The sequence below is a fragment of the Ochlerotatus camptorhynchus genome, unplaced genomic scaffold, assembly GCF_037179485.1.
Source record: "Ochlerotatus camptorhynchus isolate MF236.1 unplaced genomic scaffold, CSIRO-AGI_Acam_v1.1 ptg000434l, whole genome shotgun sequence".
Taxonomy (NCBI): Eukaryota; Metazoa; Arthropoda; class Insecta; order Diptera; family Culicidae; genus Ochlerotatus; species Ochlerotatus camptorhynchus.
The window spans coordinates 4,295,001-4,312,645 of record NW_027040920.1 but is presented as its reverse complement, the minus strand read 5'-3'; the positions used below and the strand labels follow the sequence as shown (position 1 = coordinate 4,312,645).

General features: G+C 43.3%; 1 protein-coding gene across 1 annotated transcript in view; it reads left to right on the top strand.

Moving 5' to 3' along the window:
• Positions 1-2,799: 2,799 nt before the first annotated feature.
• lama (lamina ancestor) overlaps positions 2,800-17,645 on the top strand; it is a 49,058-nt gene continuing 34,212 nt past the window's right edge. Inside the window, exon 1 of the mRNA XM_065234633.1 lies at positions 2,800-3,242. The gene's annotated coding sequence lies outside the window, so the exon portion shown is untranslated. The remainder of the gene's footprint in view (positions 3,243-17,645) is intronic.

Genomic DNA, 17,645 nt, shown 5'->3' with positions numbered 1-17,645 from the left:
GATAATATTCACCGAGCTAGTTGCAGGTCATCAGCTTCAAGGAAGTGGCACTCGATGATTAGGCCCCCGCGAGAAGGAGAAGGGTGACTGATGGCAAAAGCTGTCTATCCACAGGAGAAGACAGTCCTCTACCGTGTGTCATTCTGGCAGATGTTTTCCGAAGCCAAGTACCCCATCTGCAAGTGGAAGATGAATTTTGTCTGCAAAATCATCATGCTACTCGGGCAATGTTACAATCTGAAAAATAGGAATGACTCGACCTAAAATGCCCACCGGCGGTAGTAGTAGCAGCAGTAGACCTGCAGTAGCTTCCCAGTGTCAGCAGTCTTGATTAGGAACTAAATTCGTCTCACTCAATACTGGTTGCAGTCGTTTGATGACTACCTTGTTGTTCCTTCATATTTTCGATCCTTGGTCATGCTGGAATCGCATATTAATCTCCTTGAAACTGCTGCCAACTCCGATTGCGTTCATTAAGACCGCGATTCAGATTGGCGCTGTTACCTCCGGTGTTCTGTTAGCAGCATCTTTCTTAATGTAGAGCGTAGAGAGACCTCCACAGTCAATCGAATCCGAGTTCAGTCGATAGAATGAGCTGAACGGCTGATTGATTGGTGAACCATCAATCGTACCGGGGTGTTCTGCGGGAGAAACAGCTGCGATTGCAGATACATCTGAAGAATGGTAGGATCGTTCGGCACCGGGGTGTTGTAAACTCCGTACATCGAGTTGATACTTAATTCTAGATGATTCTGTCCTATTCTGTGAGGCATGATGACCCTGACTAGTTCGTTTGGACTTCCCTGAAAGTCTGAAACTATGGACATCTCTCAAAAGCCGTGTGTGTTTCTGTAGAGGTTCATCCCCCAGAAGGCATAAGGACAATAAAGAGAGCCTCGTCAATTATACAATCTCTTATTATGATTGGGGACAATTTCGCTGGAAAATGGCATTGACAAAAAATCTCTTACTTTGAAGTAAACGAAGAAGTAAACGAAGAAGTAAACGATTGGCAAAATGTCAAAAATTTTGCTGGAAATGGCACTGACCAATACAATCCAATGTCATCGTGTGCCATGACCCGCCGATCAGTGTGCCACGACGTGTTTTGGCACAATGTGCAGAGTTGGTTACCTCTTGAGTTTACCCGGTGTTAGAGGGGTACATTGTCGAAGGAACGGGTCAGGGAAGGAACTTGGGGGTGGGGTTTTGTTGTCTCATAAGAGCGTTGTCACCAGTATATGAACGGTAGTGCGGATCTAGATTCAACTTCGTCTGGAATTCGAGCGAGTGTGGTAACCAGTGGGCGATGATGTGACTCATCGAGATGGCGGGACAAAACAAACAAAACTCTTCTAAGACTATTCTCTAGCTAATAAATTATCACAGCTTCATGTTAGATAGCATTTCCAACCAAATCTGAAAATCGCAAACTTCGCATATGGAGTAACATAAAAACACTTTGAATGAAAGAAAAACAAATATCAGCATCTATTTGCTTCTTGCTGAAGGAGGCGTTGCTGCTACCTAAAGCTACAACAAATTTAAACAGCACTACTACATTGGCTGACTCTTATTCCTCTTTGATCCTTGTTTGGATCCTACCCGGGATAATCCTGCTTGGCCATCGACTTGGAAAATTCCTCTTCCATCCTTCGGATTATTATAGCAATTTGCGTGACATAATTAATGGACCATCCCATAGTCTCAATGAACGACTAGTTTTTGCTAGGAGTTCCAATTTTTTGGTCAAGTCAAGTGAAATATAATAGATTACCCAACAAACAATTTGAGCTGAGTAATAGCTGAACAAGCCATTTTTTATTTGAAGAAGCTTATTTTTGTCTCAATAAGCTCTTATACAACTATCAATGTTTGTTGGGTAGTGCTTGACAAAAAATTTACTTGTAAAGATAACATTGAGGTCATTCAAGCCAAATGTAACAAATATATAAAATGTTTGTATCTTTTTATAAACATAAAATCCAAACTTTGCCTGAAGAATAAACTTCAAATATTTAAACAAGTCTTTAGACCGGCCATGCTTTGTGCTGCGCCAATATGGTCTAGTTGTTGCACTACCAGGAAAAAAGCACTTCAAAGGATTCAGAACAATGTTCTGAAGATGATTTTAAAGTTGCCTCCCTGGTACAGTAATACCGAGGTACATCAAATTTCGAATGTTGAGAATTTAGAACAAATGTTTAACAAAATAATTATTCATTTCAGGAGAAAATCGATGCAATCTTCAATTAATTCCCTTTATACTTAGATAAGATTTAGTTTTAGTTTATAGTTTTAAGATGACAATTGTTAAACTGACATACAGGTTTAGAAAACCTGTTTAAAATACTGATTAGCCTAGGCAGGAACAATGTAAAAACACTTAGATATATATCGTAACAAGATTCACTAGCATTTTTTGATCAACCCTACCATATTACCGCTGTCCATCGTCGATCGCGTCCAATGTTTACACCCGTAGTAAGCATTCATGTGACCAGCTGTTCGCGCCTTGTATACATTCATCGAAACTGTGGACATTCTTATTTCCTATCACACGTACATTAATACCAAAATTTGTGAGGTTCATTCATAACAACACACACTAATTCATACTTCACCCCACCAATACACTGTGAAACCTGTTTTTGAACCACCCAATGAAAACGATCGTCCCCGTTTCCCAGCGCCCGACTTCGTATGATGTTCATTAATGTCCCAGTTCTCGTCACTGACGGTCGCATTTTTAAAGACCGTGCGCTTTCGAGCTGTAGAAAAACGTCCACGCGGCGTTTGGAATTGAGCATTAATATCATTTACATCTTCAATGTCTCCGTAACATCGAGTGAATCATTTACCGTAACCACAAGTTTTCTGGTTTCTCCCGATGCGTCCATTTTGCAAGTATTTCTCAATACTTTGGTGTTAATTTCCTATGTTTTCACATGTAGAAAAAGTGTTAATTTTCGGTGTCATTGAAATTCTCTCGGGTAGCAAGCTCAAGTTGCGATTCAGTATCAGTACAGCGTGAGAGTAGGAAAGCGAAAGAGTGTTGATCGTTTTGTAAAAGTGCCAGAGGCGGAAATAGTTTGTCGTGAAAGTGAATTCGTGTTTTAGCGGTGATCATTTGAATCGCAGATTTTCAAAGTTGTGCACCCTGTGATCGCTGAGGTTGCATCCTTAAACGCAAGCAAGCCTTGCTACGAAACTGGCAACTACTGATCATTGTTTGAATTTTGGTAAGTTTACTCGATGAGATTGCTACTTCATAGGAAATTAATACGCGCTGGTTTTAGTACCCAGACAGTAAACCTTATCAGCACAATTTCGTAATAATCAAGCTAAACCGTTATCAGTCTCGATGCAAGTCAATCGAACTGTATTCAGTTTCGTTACCCATGGAATAAAGCTTCCGACCTACCAAACCTTCGCCGAGCACGATTGCCGAGTTTCGCCTTTGGAAGACTTTTCCTTCGTTCCAAGTGAGTGAGGGCAATGGTCGGCGTTTGTGAATGTCAGATGACCGATCGTTTCAATTGACTTTGGGTGGATGGAAAACGTGCGGGAAAGCACGGACGGTATGGCAGCGGACGGGTGAGGACGCAACTCGATCGCCTATGGCAGCCAGACAGACAGACAGACAAGCCCAACCAGACGGATGCAACGCGAAGACAGTGCAAAGAAGAGGGCCCAACCCAAACTAGAAAGATCTACTTGTTGAGGATGAATCGTTTCGGTATGTAGTTGTGAAACGGGCGGTTACTCAAAAGCACGTGCTGCTGTGAAGAACTCAAAATTCATGCCACACTAGGGTTGATGGTAGATGTAATGCAGAATATCTGTTTCTACAAAATACGAGTGATATGCTTGCAGACATTATTTGAGTGGAATTCAGTAATCTATTATAAATCCATTAGACGATTTCCGTTACGGATGACTGTGTGCTGATAATTTGCTTTTTATTTAATGTGAAGCTCATTGTACCTTTTAAAAATAGAGCAAAATTATTATTAGAATCAGATACAGTAGTTTACTGTTTTGTATGAAATAGTTGGAATTGTGCATGACAATTGACAACTTACTTGTTCCATTTGAAAAAAATCCTCGGTTCAGTTAAACCCGGTTTAGACGGTTCAACTCGGCATTCAACTAACTTATCTGCGATCTGAACGTACATAATGTTGATAGGTGTCCAACTTTTTGTATTCGATTTCAAGTCACTTTAACGTTGACATCGTTAACTACTAGATTGGGAGGTGAGTTAAGTTATTCTCTTGAACTGTGTAAGTTAGGATTTAGACTAGACTGGACATATATTTACTGGAAGCTTCAAACATCAGTCGTTGCCACGAAAAACGGCGAGGTTTCAAAATAAGCCGACTTTTGTCGGAACATGTTAGATCACGCACTTCCAAAATTCACATATATGTGCGATTCAAAATTGATGGTGTTTGTAACAGCTTTCGTGCACCACATCGAAAACAGTTCATGCGTATTCATCACTCAGTCACTTCATCTTTTTAAGCGTGAATTTATTTCAAAGTTGATCATTCTTCTGCAGTGTGTTGGATCTGATAGTCCAATCGATGCCTACATTTTGTTATATTTTTCGAAAAAATCGAAGGTGTCGTGCTTCTATAGAGCTTTTTGACGTTTAATGGTCTTTCTCTATCTACAGGGTGTCTACTCATTTGACTAAATCAAATTATCTTAGTTATACAGGGTTTTTCAGAACTTCAACGAATAATTTCCAAGTTTATAATAAGAATTTAATTTTTGAAAATGCGTTAAAAATATGCCTTTTTTGTAAAACAACAACCGAAATTAACGCAAACGTTTTTAAGACGTGACAATTAGTTTAAAGAAAAGCTTTTCAGTATAAACCATTAAATGTTGAAGATTATCACTGACTCAAAATATTAAATTTCTTGCAGTATGTACAAGGTCAAAATGTAGATCATTTTCAAAGATGAATTATGGAAACAAAATTACATTCTTCACACACTTCAGATCAATTGTTGAAATTTTATAGAAATTCGTAATTTGTTTAATATTTAGAGAGCTTCAGGTTAGCATAGAAAACTTCAGGTAAGACAGGTTAGATAAATTTAAGGAAATCAGTTCCGAGAGCGTTTATAAAGTGTATAACTTAAGGGATTTAATTGAAACTTCAAATCAATTCATTAAATTCCAGTAAGATTTTGTATTGAGGATTTTTTTATAAAAACTACAATAATGGGAAATTCAAGGCGGTATAAAGAACTTTGAGGAAAGTCAGAACTCTTTTGGGCAGTTTTAATAACATCTTGAAAGTCTAGACTACTGAAGAAGTTATTAATTAGTGTGGAAATTTGTTTGGCAGTCCCATCAATTTCAGAAAAATCTACACAGGCGACTTCAATGCGAAGATCGGCTCTGACAACTCGGACTATGATGGCATTATGGGAAACGCCATGGTCTCGGAGATATGAGCGAGAACGGCGAGCTGCGTGCAGAGTTTTGTGGCAACAACGACATGGTGATCGGGAGTTCGCTCTTCCCCCTCGCCCAGTGCATAAGGTCACGTGGGTCTCCCGTGATGGATATATAGAGAACCACATTTACCACATCTGCATCAGCCAAAAATGGAGGCGGAGCCTTCTTTATATTCGGAATAAACGCAGCGCCTCTCCTGGTCGGTGAGATCCGCCTACGCATTGCGCGGGTTCAACGGCGGGAGGAGAGACTCGGGCGGTGATTCAACACGAAGAACTCGAGGCTCGCGCAGGTAATATTCCGAAAGGTGGCAGTGTAGAATAACAGTGGACGAGCATCAAGAATGTCTTTATTGAAACAAGCGAGAGCAACCTGGGTGAGCTGCGCACTCAGAGGAAGGAGTGGATCACCGATGAAACCTGGAGGAAGATCGAGGAGCGGAGAGAAGTAAAAGCCGCGATAGAGCGAGCAAGAACCCGAGGAGCCAAGAACGAGGTCCGTCAGCGGTATTCGGCTCTAGAGAGGGAAGTTAAGCACTCCTGTATACGGGACAAGCGAGCGTGGGTGGACTCCCTGACTGATGAAGGGGAGAAAGCCACAGCAACTGGCGATATCCGCCTCCTCTATGATGTTTCACGACGCCTGAGCGGGGCAAGGATGAACCCAAGGATGCCTGTGAAACACGCGACTGGACAGTTGCTCACCTACCCCACTGACCAGTTGAAACGTTGGTTTGAGCACTTTGAACAACTTCTCGAAGTTTCAACGGTCAACCAACCATCAACATCTCGGCATGATCCGCCAAGGGTGAGGCGCGTTACTTGCGTCAACACTGAAGCTCCATCATTGCAGGAGATAGAAGCAGCCATCCGAAGTACGAAGTCCAACAAAGCCCCGGAGGTTGATCGCATATCATCAGAGATGCTCAAAGCTGTTGCATCAACTATTCGTCAATATCTGGGACCCCGCGACTTTTCCGGCCGACTGGATGCAGGGCGTCTTGGTAAAAGTCCCCAAGAAGGAGGATCCAACTGTATGCGACAACTGGCGAGGTATCATGTTACTGTGTATTGTTCTCAAAGTTCTGTGTTAAGTTATCCTCAATCGGATACAGGAGAAGATCGACGCGACTCTCCGACGGCAGCAGACAGGATTCCGTGCTGGAAGATCCTGTGTGGACCATATTGTCACGTTCCGCATCATCTTGGAGCAGGTCAATGAGTTCCAAGGGTCCCTGTACTTGGTATTCATTGACTACGAAAAAGCTTTCGACCGACTAAACTACGAAAACTTGTGGGGCGCTCTGAGACGCAAGGGAGTCCCTGATAAGATCGTCAATCTCATCGAAGCGCAGTACAAGGCTTTCTCATGCAGAGTGTTGCACAACGGAGCTTTATCTGACCCGATTCGGGTAATCGCGGGTGTGAGGCAAGGATGTATATTATCACCGCTACTGTTCCTCATCGTAATCGACGAGAACATGGTTGGAGCCGTTGACCGTGGGTTGCTGTGGCAGCCTATTACCATCGAGCATCTCAACGACTTCGACATGCAGAGTAAGCTCGACGACCTTGTGGAACGCTCCTCTAAAGCAGGTCTAACCATCAACGTCAATAAGACCAAATCGTTGGATGTCAACACGGAAAACCATTCTAATTTCACGGTAGCTGGGCAGGCAGTGGAGAAAGTCGAAAGCTTCCAATATCTTGGCAGCCAGATAGCGTCGGACGGCGGCACCAAGAGCGACATAGCTGCACGGATTAAGAAGGCGAGGGCTGCTTTTGCTAGTTTGCGAAATGTATGGATGGAGCGAATCAGATCAGTCGACGCACCAAAATCCGAATTTTTAACTCGAACGTGAAAATGGTGTGTATCAGCGGAGAACACTCCGAAGCTGCAGGTGTTTATCAACCGATGCCTGCGGTACATAATTCGTACCTGGTGGCCCCTCAATTGGATCTCACATTCCGAGCTTCATCGTTTTTGCCATCAGAAGCCGATAGAGACAGAAATTCGTGAACGGAAGTGGAGGTGGGTCGGCCACACACTACGACGGAGCGGAAACGAAATCTGCAAGCAAACACTGGAGCTGGATTCCAGTCCAGGACATCGCAACAGAGGCAGACCCAGAGGCTCGTGGCGGCGGAGCCTAAACAGTGAAATTAAGAACGTTGACCGAAATCTGACTTGAGCACAGGTCAAGGCCAAAGCTAGTAATCGCCCAGGATGGAAATCTTTCACAAAGACCCTTTGCACCCCTGGAGGTGCGCAGGATCGTTAAGTAAGTAAGTTGGCGGGCAAAACCCATTAGCAAAAGGAGCATTTAAAATAAGTTTAGTAAGCTCCAAAAATATTTCACGGGGAGATCTGAAGATTAGTGGAAATTTTTTAGAAGTTCTCAGCTTTTCAGAGAATTATTGAGGTCTTCACATAAGTTTAGATGTTCAATGATGCTTAAATTTTTAAGGACTTTTCAATAAAACGCATGGTAGTACAACAAACTTCATGAGAACTGCAAAAACTTTAGAGCAGTTCGGTTAACATTAGGGAAAATACATACATTTTAAAGAAGTTTCGAGAATTTCAGCGAATTGTTAAAGGTTTAGACAAGAGGAAACTTAATAAACTTAAGGGAAATTGAGGAAACTTAAGAAAAAGTTCAGAGAAGTTTAAAATTGTTATCAGAAGTATTGTGAGCACCAGGATAGTTTCTCAAACTACAAAAGAACTTCCATGTATTAACTTCGAGAAAATTTTGGGAACTTTCTGTTCTATTTCTGAAGAGCTCAAAACAGTTAATTCCTTATTCAACGGAGATTTCTCATGAAAATTCACTTGGAGCTCTCCTCAGCATTCATTTTATATTCTCCCGAAACTCTATATTCTATATTCACGCTTCTCTGAATTCTCTAAAAAATATCACCAGAATATGGTTGGAATATTTCTCAGAATACCATTGAATTAATCGTAAAATTTTCGTTTGAACTATTCTCTGAATTCAGTTCTCCTCGGGATTACCATGAATTTTTCTCAGTAAGGAACCCTTTGGAAAGATTCCTAGAATTTTCATTGAATTCATTTCAGATTCCTTTTAAATCTCACTTTTCCCTTGGAATTCATTGAAACTTTCCTAAGAACTTATTTGCATTTCTCTTCTCAAATTTCTTAGATTTCTCCTAAAAAATGTGATTGGCAAACTCTCTCTATATATTCATCTATTTTCTTCAATCTCTTTGTACCAGTAACTTATACATTCTACTGAAACACCGGTACTCACAAAAAGGGTCCTTTTCTGACAACCCTAATGATAAGTTTTGGCTCGTCAAATCCGGATCACTTCCTGAAGGGTTTCTAAGACGTGGTTGGGAATGTGAATTTTAAATTCTCATGTGATGTGATTACTCACATGATAGAGCTGGTCACGTCCGGTCATGGCTTATCCAAAGTTATCCGCAGTATATCCGGGAGTGGCCAAAATGAGCCTGAGTGCTCAATGTTACTATCATAATTCTTATTCTTTGACTCTTAAGTGATTTAACGTGTTTATGAGAGGTTTTGGTTTATGTCAGATACTGCCCAAGTAACCACCAAGCCCGCTAACTACCCGTTAATCGCCCTTTTTGCGATATAAGGTAAATATAAGATTTCCGAACGTTACATCAGTCGTACATAGCATAGCATATCATAGATCGAGTTGCACAAATGCGTAGTTGGTACGAGCTCTAATCTGTTGTTAAGAAGAAGACACACCTCCATCTGATACTGTGAGGTAGTAATTTGGGATTAATCATTACCTTAGATAAAGGATGTGTTTTCTTTCAACAAACTTTACATCAGTCGTACATCAGCCTTATAATGCAAAAAGGACGATTAGCGTGTTTGTTGGTTACTTGGGTTGTTCCCGGTGGCTCCCATAACATGTCCGGATCTAGCTACGGTGGTCCATAAAACTCGATATGGCTACCATTGAACTTGTTTTTTAGTTTCATGTGATTTGAGTGAGACACTAGCAGAAACTGGCATGACCCCCAGGCGTACCCGGAACATATGCGGATGTAGTCAGTGTTCTCCTGGGCACTCGATATGATTACCATTAAACTTGTTTTTTTTTATTCTCATGTGATTTGAGATGTCGTGAGATGGGTTTTAATCCTAATCAAAAGCTGGTCACTTCCCCGGGATGTAGTCAATGTGAACCAGGACACTCGATATGAGTATCATTGATCTTGTTATCGAATTCTGCCATGATTTGATGTACCGTATGTAACTGGTTTCTGTTCAAAATGTGCTTCTATTAATCTGTTCGGGCTATTTCAATACTCTATAACCAGCCTTGATTTATGTTTGGGATCATTATCGTGCATAAAGATAAAGTTACTTACCAGGCGTAATGCTTAGGTATGTTTCGTGTCCGAATTCAGAATGTCCTTTGAGTCTTCCTCTAACTGAATTATCCTCCTCAGATCCCATAATTGCGCATCTTTGGGACAGAATGAACAGAACAATAAAAAAAATATTTCCAACAAAGATCAAATAAAGAAGTGATTGAAGCTGCTTGAACAGAGGAAAATTTACCAACATTTTAGCTGAGTGTAATATCTCTAGATTTTCCTCAAATTGAAAAAGTTTTTCCTGGAAAATTAAGGATTTTTTTTTTCTTATTTAGGGGAAATGTAGGTTATGTCGGCCTACATGTCCCTAATTTGGGCCCATCGCTAAAAGTCTGCTATTTATCAATGTTATCTAGATGAACGCGTTATTGGGACGTTACTAATGGATATTTTTGGTTGCTATTGAAAATTTAGTTGATTGCTGAATTTATGTATGGGCCCAAATTAGGGACACTTAGGCCGACATTACCTGCATTTCCCCTACAACCCCACATTACAAACTACAATTTTGAGTAAAATTCGACTCAATTTTAAGCTATTCTCATTGGTTGTGTTCTTGTTGTATTTTTATGTTTTCCGTGGTTTTTACCTCTTGTCCGATCAACTTTGGACATTGAATTTTAAATTTTTATCATTTCTTTTTTGTGTAAGATGATTATTTATCTTTTTTATGCATACAAATATGCTAAGCTCCTATGTGGACGAACAGATACGGACAGAAAATCATTTGAAATACATATGTTAAAGTGTGCTTTAGATTTATATCTTTACAGAAATTTAAAGTTTGTCCGTTCAATGTGGAACCACAGTTTACGTATTGCCAAAATCTAGATCTATAAGTGTATTGAAATGAGAAGGGCCTACATTGGAAACACCAATTCATGGAAACCTTCCACCGCTGGCTAATTCAAATCAACCAAAAATAGATGTCGATCACGATTGTTTCCAAGTGGGCGCCAATGACGAATAGTTCTCGGAACGAACGGCTTGCATTGCCAATCCATAACAAATAAACACAAACAAAACAAATTTCACATTTTAGCATGCACCGGATCGGATTGTATAGGTAAGAAGGTACCGTTGAATTGCAATCACGCATCTATCGTCTACCACACGGAAACCGGCGATGATGATGCGTTCGGCGAACAATGAACTTTACACGGAAGCAAGCTCATTGATGTTCGGCCTGATCAAAGCATCTAGTTGCAAATCGTTGTTTTATATAGTCAATCAAACATTTGCATTCGGCATAAAGGTTCGCATGCGTTCGTCAAGTCACTTCCACTCAAAGGGATTGTCTTGTGCCTACCAGTCTAGCCACCGGCGTAGTTCTAAGAGAACAATTTTATGCAAACAATTCGTATGTGGACCATTTATAGGAATAACAATTATCTTCAAGCCGTTGTCGGTGAACGCTGACTGCTGTTTACGGTTACAATCACGCACCGGTGGCATGTGTCAGACAACTATTTACGCAAACCCGTTAGCTGTCCAAACAGTCACAAATCCAGGCTTACATAGCTACAATGCTCAAAACAGGTTTCTCGGTCAAGGGTAAGACATATACAGTTTAGTCCGGGAGGAAAAATAGGCCAAGTTCAGTATCATTCCCAGTGGGAAAAACATTTCCATTCGTTCGTTTTCAAACTGATTATATAAATCAAATCCATCAGCAGTTTGTCAACAAGTGTATTTCACTAACGTCAAAGCTGCTAACTTCTACAGCCTAGGTGTTGGCAAAAATGTACTAAGCCTAAGCTTTCCAACAACCCAGAGCAAAACAGCAGACGCTGCCGATTAAACATTTATCAATTCGGATGAATTATTCAATAACAACACGTCCAATTAACATGCCTCACGGCAGTGAGAGCAGAACCACATTCAGCTGTAATTTTCTGTGTCATATATGTAGTACATGCGCCGGGGAGCACCAAGATCACGAACGGTACGTGAAAGTGGGAAATTACGCGACGAGTTTACGGTTTCAACAGAATATTACATACCTATTGTTTGCGAGTCGATTTTCTCAACCCATAATAGGTTGAATTTGAATGTCAAACAAAGCAGAAGCTGTAGCAATGCTCAGGTCTCCAAAGGTAAGACACGTTTTATGATAAAGCATCACACGTCCACTTTGTGGGTGCTTGCAAAACTTGAATATGGGCGCGTGCAGTATGTCTCGCGGGAATCAACTGATGTAATCAGTTAAAGACAGTTACGAGATCAAGGAGCGTGTACAATGGTGGAAAATGATTGATAACGACCGGTTCTTGTGACGGAATACGCCCTGCCTGGTGAGGGTGGGTTGTCTCATCTGATTGTGACTGGATGCATTCATGAATGATTAATTATGGTAAATCACCGTATCAACCTCGAAATTTAGAATATAACTTGAAATGTTATTCAAATTAATGGATTGTAAGGGTTTCGGATAACGAAGCCCAATCACGTTAGGCCATGTGACTACTAAAGAGCAGTTCCACGCCGAATGATAAATGGGAAAAACTCGACCCTCTACGATTTGCATACTTTGCATAACCCAACAAACATTGAAAGCTGCATAAGAGCTTGTTCATGAAAAATTTAGCTTCTTCGGTAATTTTTTTAGCTTACTCAGCTTTTAATCAGTTCAAATTTTTTTTGTTGGGAATTGTCTGTTATGGGCAATCATTCACATTAAAAAAAAAATCGTCCATTTTGGATGTTGTAATTTATTTCAGAATAGCATCTTTGTAATTTTGAATCAATTGTAACACAAAAACGTCACTTTTGATCGAAATGACGTTGATCAGAAGTGACGTATTAGTTCTAAGTTTTATTAAAAAATGTCAAATATACCATTTTGAAGAAAAAAAAAATTCAAATTGGGCGTATTTTTGCAAGAATATGAATGACACATATTATTATGCAAAGTTTGAAGCAAATAAGAGAAGATCAAGTCTTCAATTTCTAATTTTTATCCTATTTGGAAAAGAACTGGTCTAACGTGTTCCAAAATATTCTCGCACACACACACACAAGGCGTTGACTATCTTAAACGTATTCTTCTTCATAATTCCTTTATGATTATGATCGATAATTGAAAACGGTATTAATAATTATTCGGCAATATAATCTATACGTTATCGCAAGAACTCCTTTATGAAAATGAAATACTAAAAATATGTCCAAAATGAGAGTATTTCATGTTGGAAACGCGTGTATTTGTAAAACAATAAAAACAATTCAAGTGTGTGTATGCGTAAGCTAATATAACGCTGTGAAAGTTTCAACCTATTTGACGGAGGTTTTCTGATATAGGTATTTTTACCCTTCTTACAAAGAAGGGTATAGATATCACTTGAAAAACCGACTATCGATCCGAGTGTCATATACCATGCGACTCAGCTTGACGAGATCGGAACATGTCTGTGTGTGTGTGTGTGTGTGTGTGTGTGTGTGTGTGTGTGTGTGTGTGTGTGTGTGTGTGTGTGTGTGTGTGTGTGTGTTTTTTTTTTTTTTTTTTTTTTTTTTTTATAGTAAGGTTTAGGAAAGCTTCAAGAAGCCTGGCCTGTAGTGAAGGTGGCACGGTGTGGTATCCACTAGTTGCCTAGTGCAGCTCCACTAAAACCCATTCCTTACTCTCTCCTCTGCCTGGATCCCCCCGGGACCACTGTGAAGCGACTACTTCGGGGGGTGGCTGTGCTCATGCACTTGTCGTACTCTCAGCGCTAGCTGGCGTTGCTAGATCGCTGCTCTTCTCTCCATTTACGCTGCAGCTCTGACATAATCTGTGTGACTGCCCTGCTGACGGCATTCCAAGAGTCCTCCTCTCGACACATTTCATCAACGACATTCTCCACGTTAAGGACGGGCATCTCCGTTCGCACTGCCTCGAACCTTGGACAGTCAAAGACCACATGCTCCGGCGTTTCATCGACGTTGCCACACTCCGGACAGAGGGGTGACGCTGCGTGTCCGAACCGATGCAGGTATTTCCTGAAGCAGCCGTGGCCAGACAGGAACTGCGTTAGGTGGAAATTGACTTCTCCGTGTTTTCTGTTCACCCAGGTCGAAAGAATCGGTATTAGTCTATGTGTCCATCTACCGTTCTCCGTCGTGTTCCACTCCTGTTGCCACTTAGCCAATGACTCCACTCTCACAACTTTCCGTACTCTTCCGGCTTCTCTCTGCCTGTAGCACTCACTGTCCTCCGCCAGGGTGATGCCGATAGGGATCATACCGGCGATAACGCATACTGCTTCCGACGAGATGGTTCTGTACGCACTCACGACTCGCATGGCCATGAGCCGGAACGTACTGCTCAGTTTCCTTTGGTTCTGCTTCGTTTCCAGCGCTGGAACCCAGGCTGGACCTCCATATCTCAGTATCGATGATGACACGCTGGCCAGAAGACGCCTCTTGCTACTGCTGGGACCAGCGTTGTTCGGCATGATTCTAGCTATCGCGTTGATGGCCTTCGAAGCCTTCTCACAGGCATATTCGACGTGGCTGTTGAAGTTTAGCCGGTCATCGATCATCACTCCCAGGTATTTTAACACACGCTTCGAGGCTATGGTGTGCTCCCCGACGGTGATTTCCGCCCGCTGTACCGCTTTACAGTTACTGACCAATAACACTTCCGTTTTGTGGTCGGCTATTTGCAGCTTCGCTCCTTTCATCCAGTTACCAATCATGTCGATTGCCTCGGTTGACAACACTTCCACCTCTTCCAGCGTCTCGCCTGTTACCGTCAAGACGACGTCGTCCGCAAAGCCAACGATCTCAACTCCTTTGGGCAGTTTCAGCGTTAGCACGCCGTTGTACATCCCGTTCCAGAGCGTTGGACCAAGGATGGAGCCTTGTGGAACTCCCGCTGTGATCCTAATCGATCTCTGTCCCATGTCTGTCTCGTAGACCAGAACCCGGTTCTGGAAATAACTCCTCAGGATCCTGCACAGGTAGTCAGGGACCCTCATTCTATGCAGTGCTTCGGCGATGGCCTCCCAGCTGGCGCTGTTGAACGCATTCTTGACGTCGATCGTTATGACGGCGCAATATCGATCTCCTCTCCGCTTCTGTTTGGACGCCTTTTCAGCTCTCTCGACCACTGTCCGAATTGCATCCACCGTCGATCTCCCTTTCCGGAATCCGAACTGCCTCTCCGACAATCCGTGCTCACTCTCCGTGTATTTCGTCAGCCTGTTTAGGATGATCCTCTCCAAGAGTTTTCCGAGTGTATCCAGCAGGCATATAGGCCTGTATGATGCTGGATCCCCCGGCGGTTTTCCTGGTTTCGGCAGCAACACTAGCTTCTGTATCTTCCACCTGTCAGGGAAGTGACCCTCGTTCAGGCATTTCTGCAGCACCATCCTGAACATGTCCGGGGATGACTGGATCGCCGCTTTCAACGCTACGTTGGGGATTCCATCTGGACCGGGAGCTTTCTTCACCTTCAATCCTTTCGCCACTACTACGAGCTCCTCGTTGGTGATTTCGACGTTATCTCCCTCTCTTTCTCCGTACGGTGTAGGTGGCCAGGTTGTTGGGTCGTGCTTCGGGAAAAGTCCTTCCACGATGACTTTCAGCTTCTCTGGGCACATTTCAGCGGGCATCGTTGGACCTCTGATCTTCGCCATCACGACTCGGTATGCGTCGCCCCAGGGGTTGGCATCAGCGTCTTGACACAGCTCCTTAAAACAGTTCGACTTGCTCTGCTTAATCACTCGTTTAAAAGCGGCCCTGGCCGCTCGAAACACTTCTCTTCGTTCCTCTCTGTCTGCTTCCGTTCTTGCTCTCTGAACACGTCTTCTGGCTCTGAGACAACTAGCGCGGAGAGTACTAAGTGCCTCGTTCCACCAGTAGACTGGACGCCGTCTGTTATTTGGCTCCAGTTTCCTCGGCATGGTCGTGTCACATGCTCTCACTAACGTTTCTGTCAGCTCGTCCGCATTTAGATCTACGGGACTCCCGTCCACACGAAGTGCCTCAACGAACAAATCCTTGTCGAAAGCTTTCGTCTTCCACTTTCGGTCACAAGTTCTCGTCCTCCGTACTGCCACAGTATTCCGTTGACCGATGCCATATCGTATCGCCTGATGGTCGCTATGGGTATATCCTTCGCACACTCTCCAATCCATGTTTGCCATCAGCGACGGACTGCAGAAAGTAACGTCGATAATGGATTCTCGGCCATCTCTGCGAAAAGTGCTGCTGGTGCCTTTATTGGCCAGCATAACTTCCAGTTTTGCCAGAGCTTCCAGCAGACTGTGCCCTCTTGCATTGGAACACCTGCTTCCCCACTCCACTGCCCAAGCATTGAAGTCTCCTCCGATGACTACCGGTCGTCGTCCGACCAGCTCTTCGGTAAGTCCATCAAGCATCTCGTGGAACTTCTCAATCGTCCATCTGGGGGGTGCGTAACAACTACACATGAAGATTCCGTTGATTTTGGCGATGACGAAGCCTTCGTATGAGCTCGCAACCACTTCTTGAATGGGGTATCTGCCCATAACTTGTATAGCTGCCATCCCAGCTCTATCCGCAACCCAGTTACCGTTATCGGGAGGGACTCGATACGGTTCCGCAATGATTGCAACGTCGCACTTTGTTTCTGTTGTCGACTGCCACAACAGTTGCTGAGCAATGTCGCAATGATTGAGGTTTATTTGGGTTACCTCCATTACTGTTGGCCTGCCATCGCCTTTTTGTATGCTAGGCATTTGAAGCCTCCCGTCGTATGATCGTTACCGTCCTCTTTTTTGCAGAGCATACACCTCGGATGCTTCGTGCAGCCTCTTGCAATATGGCCTTTCTCTCCGCATTTCCTGCACAGATCAGATCTGTCAGGGCCATTGCAGTTCCTCGCCTGGTGACCGAATCCCATGCACTTGAAGCATCGCTCCAATTGCTTGGTAACCCGAGGAGTGGCTTTCAGCGAGCACAATGACCAGCCAACCTTGACCTTGCCCGTCTCCAACAGCTTATTCGCTGCAGCTGTCGAAAGCCGTATAACCGCCGTTTGCATGCCGCCGTACGCCTTCCTCATGCGGATTGACATCGGGACATCTCCCAGATCGCAGTGCACTCTCAACGCACTTCTTAGCTCCTCTTCTGTGGTGATCTCGTCCAGGTCCCTGCACTCGACCACTGTCTCCTGGGATAGAGCTCTTACGCTCGCCCCTTCGCCAAGAGACTTTTCGACGAGCTCCTTGAAGGCTGAGCTCTTGATAGCAGGATCCTTCTTCAGCTCAAAGAGGATCTCGCCTTTCTGGGTTCGCCTGGTTTTCACCACGTTCTCTCCTAGTTGCTTCAACTCCGGATCCTCTCGTACCTTCCGGAGGAGTGCTGCATACGACGTTTTGTCCTTAGCTTCGACGATCAGAGCATCGCCCTTACTTCGCTCCCGACGAGTCCTGGGTATCACCTTCTTCTGTTCAGCTTTCTTCTTCATGTCTTTTTCCTTCCGTTTTTTCCACTTCTCCTTTGGCTTCTCGACGGTACGCCAGCCTTCCTCCTTGTTGTCTTCTTTGTCGTTCTTGACTTTTTTCAACTCCTCTTCCTCTCCTGGAGTTTCCCTTTTCCTCTTCTCCGAGCGTGGATTTCGAGGTCCCTTTGGCGTCTCCTGTATTTCAGCTGCTGCTTTCTCCTTGGCCTCGATCAGTGCCCTTTCGGCAGTTACGGACCTCGTCCTCAGCGCATCCTGTTCACGTTCGGCAGCAATAATGGCGGATTTGATGCCCGTCACCATTTCCTTTATTGCCTTGTGGACGTTGCTCTTATCCTTGATGAAGTCAT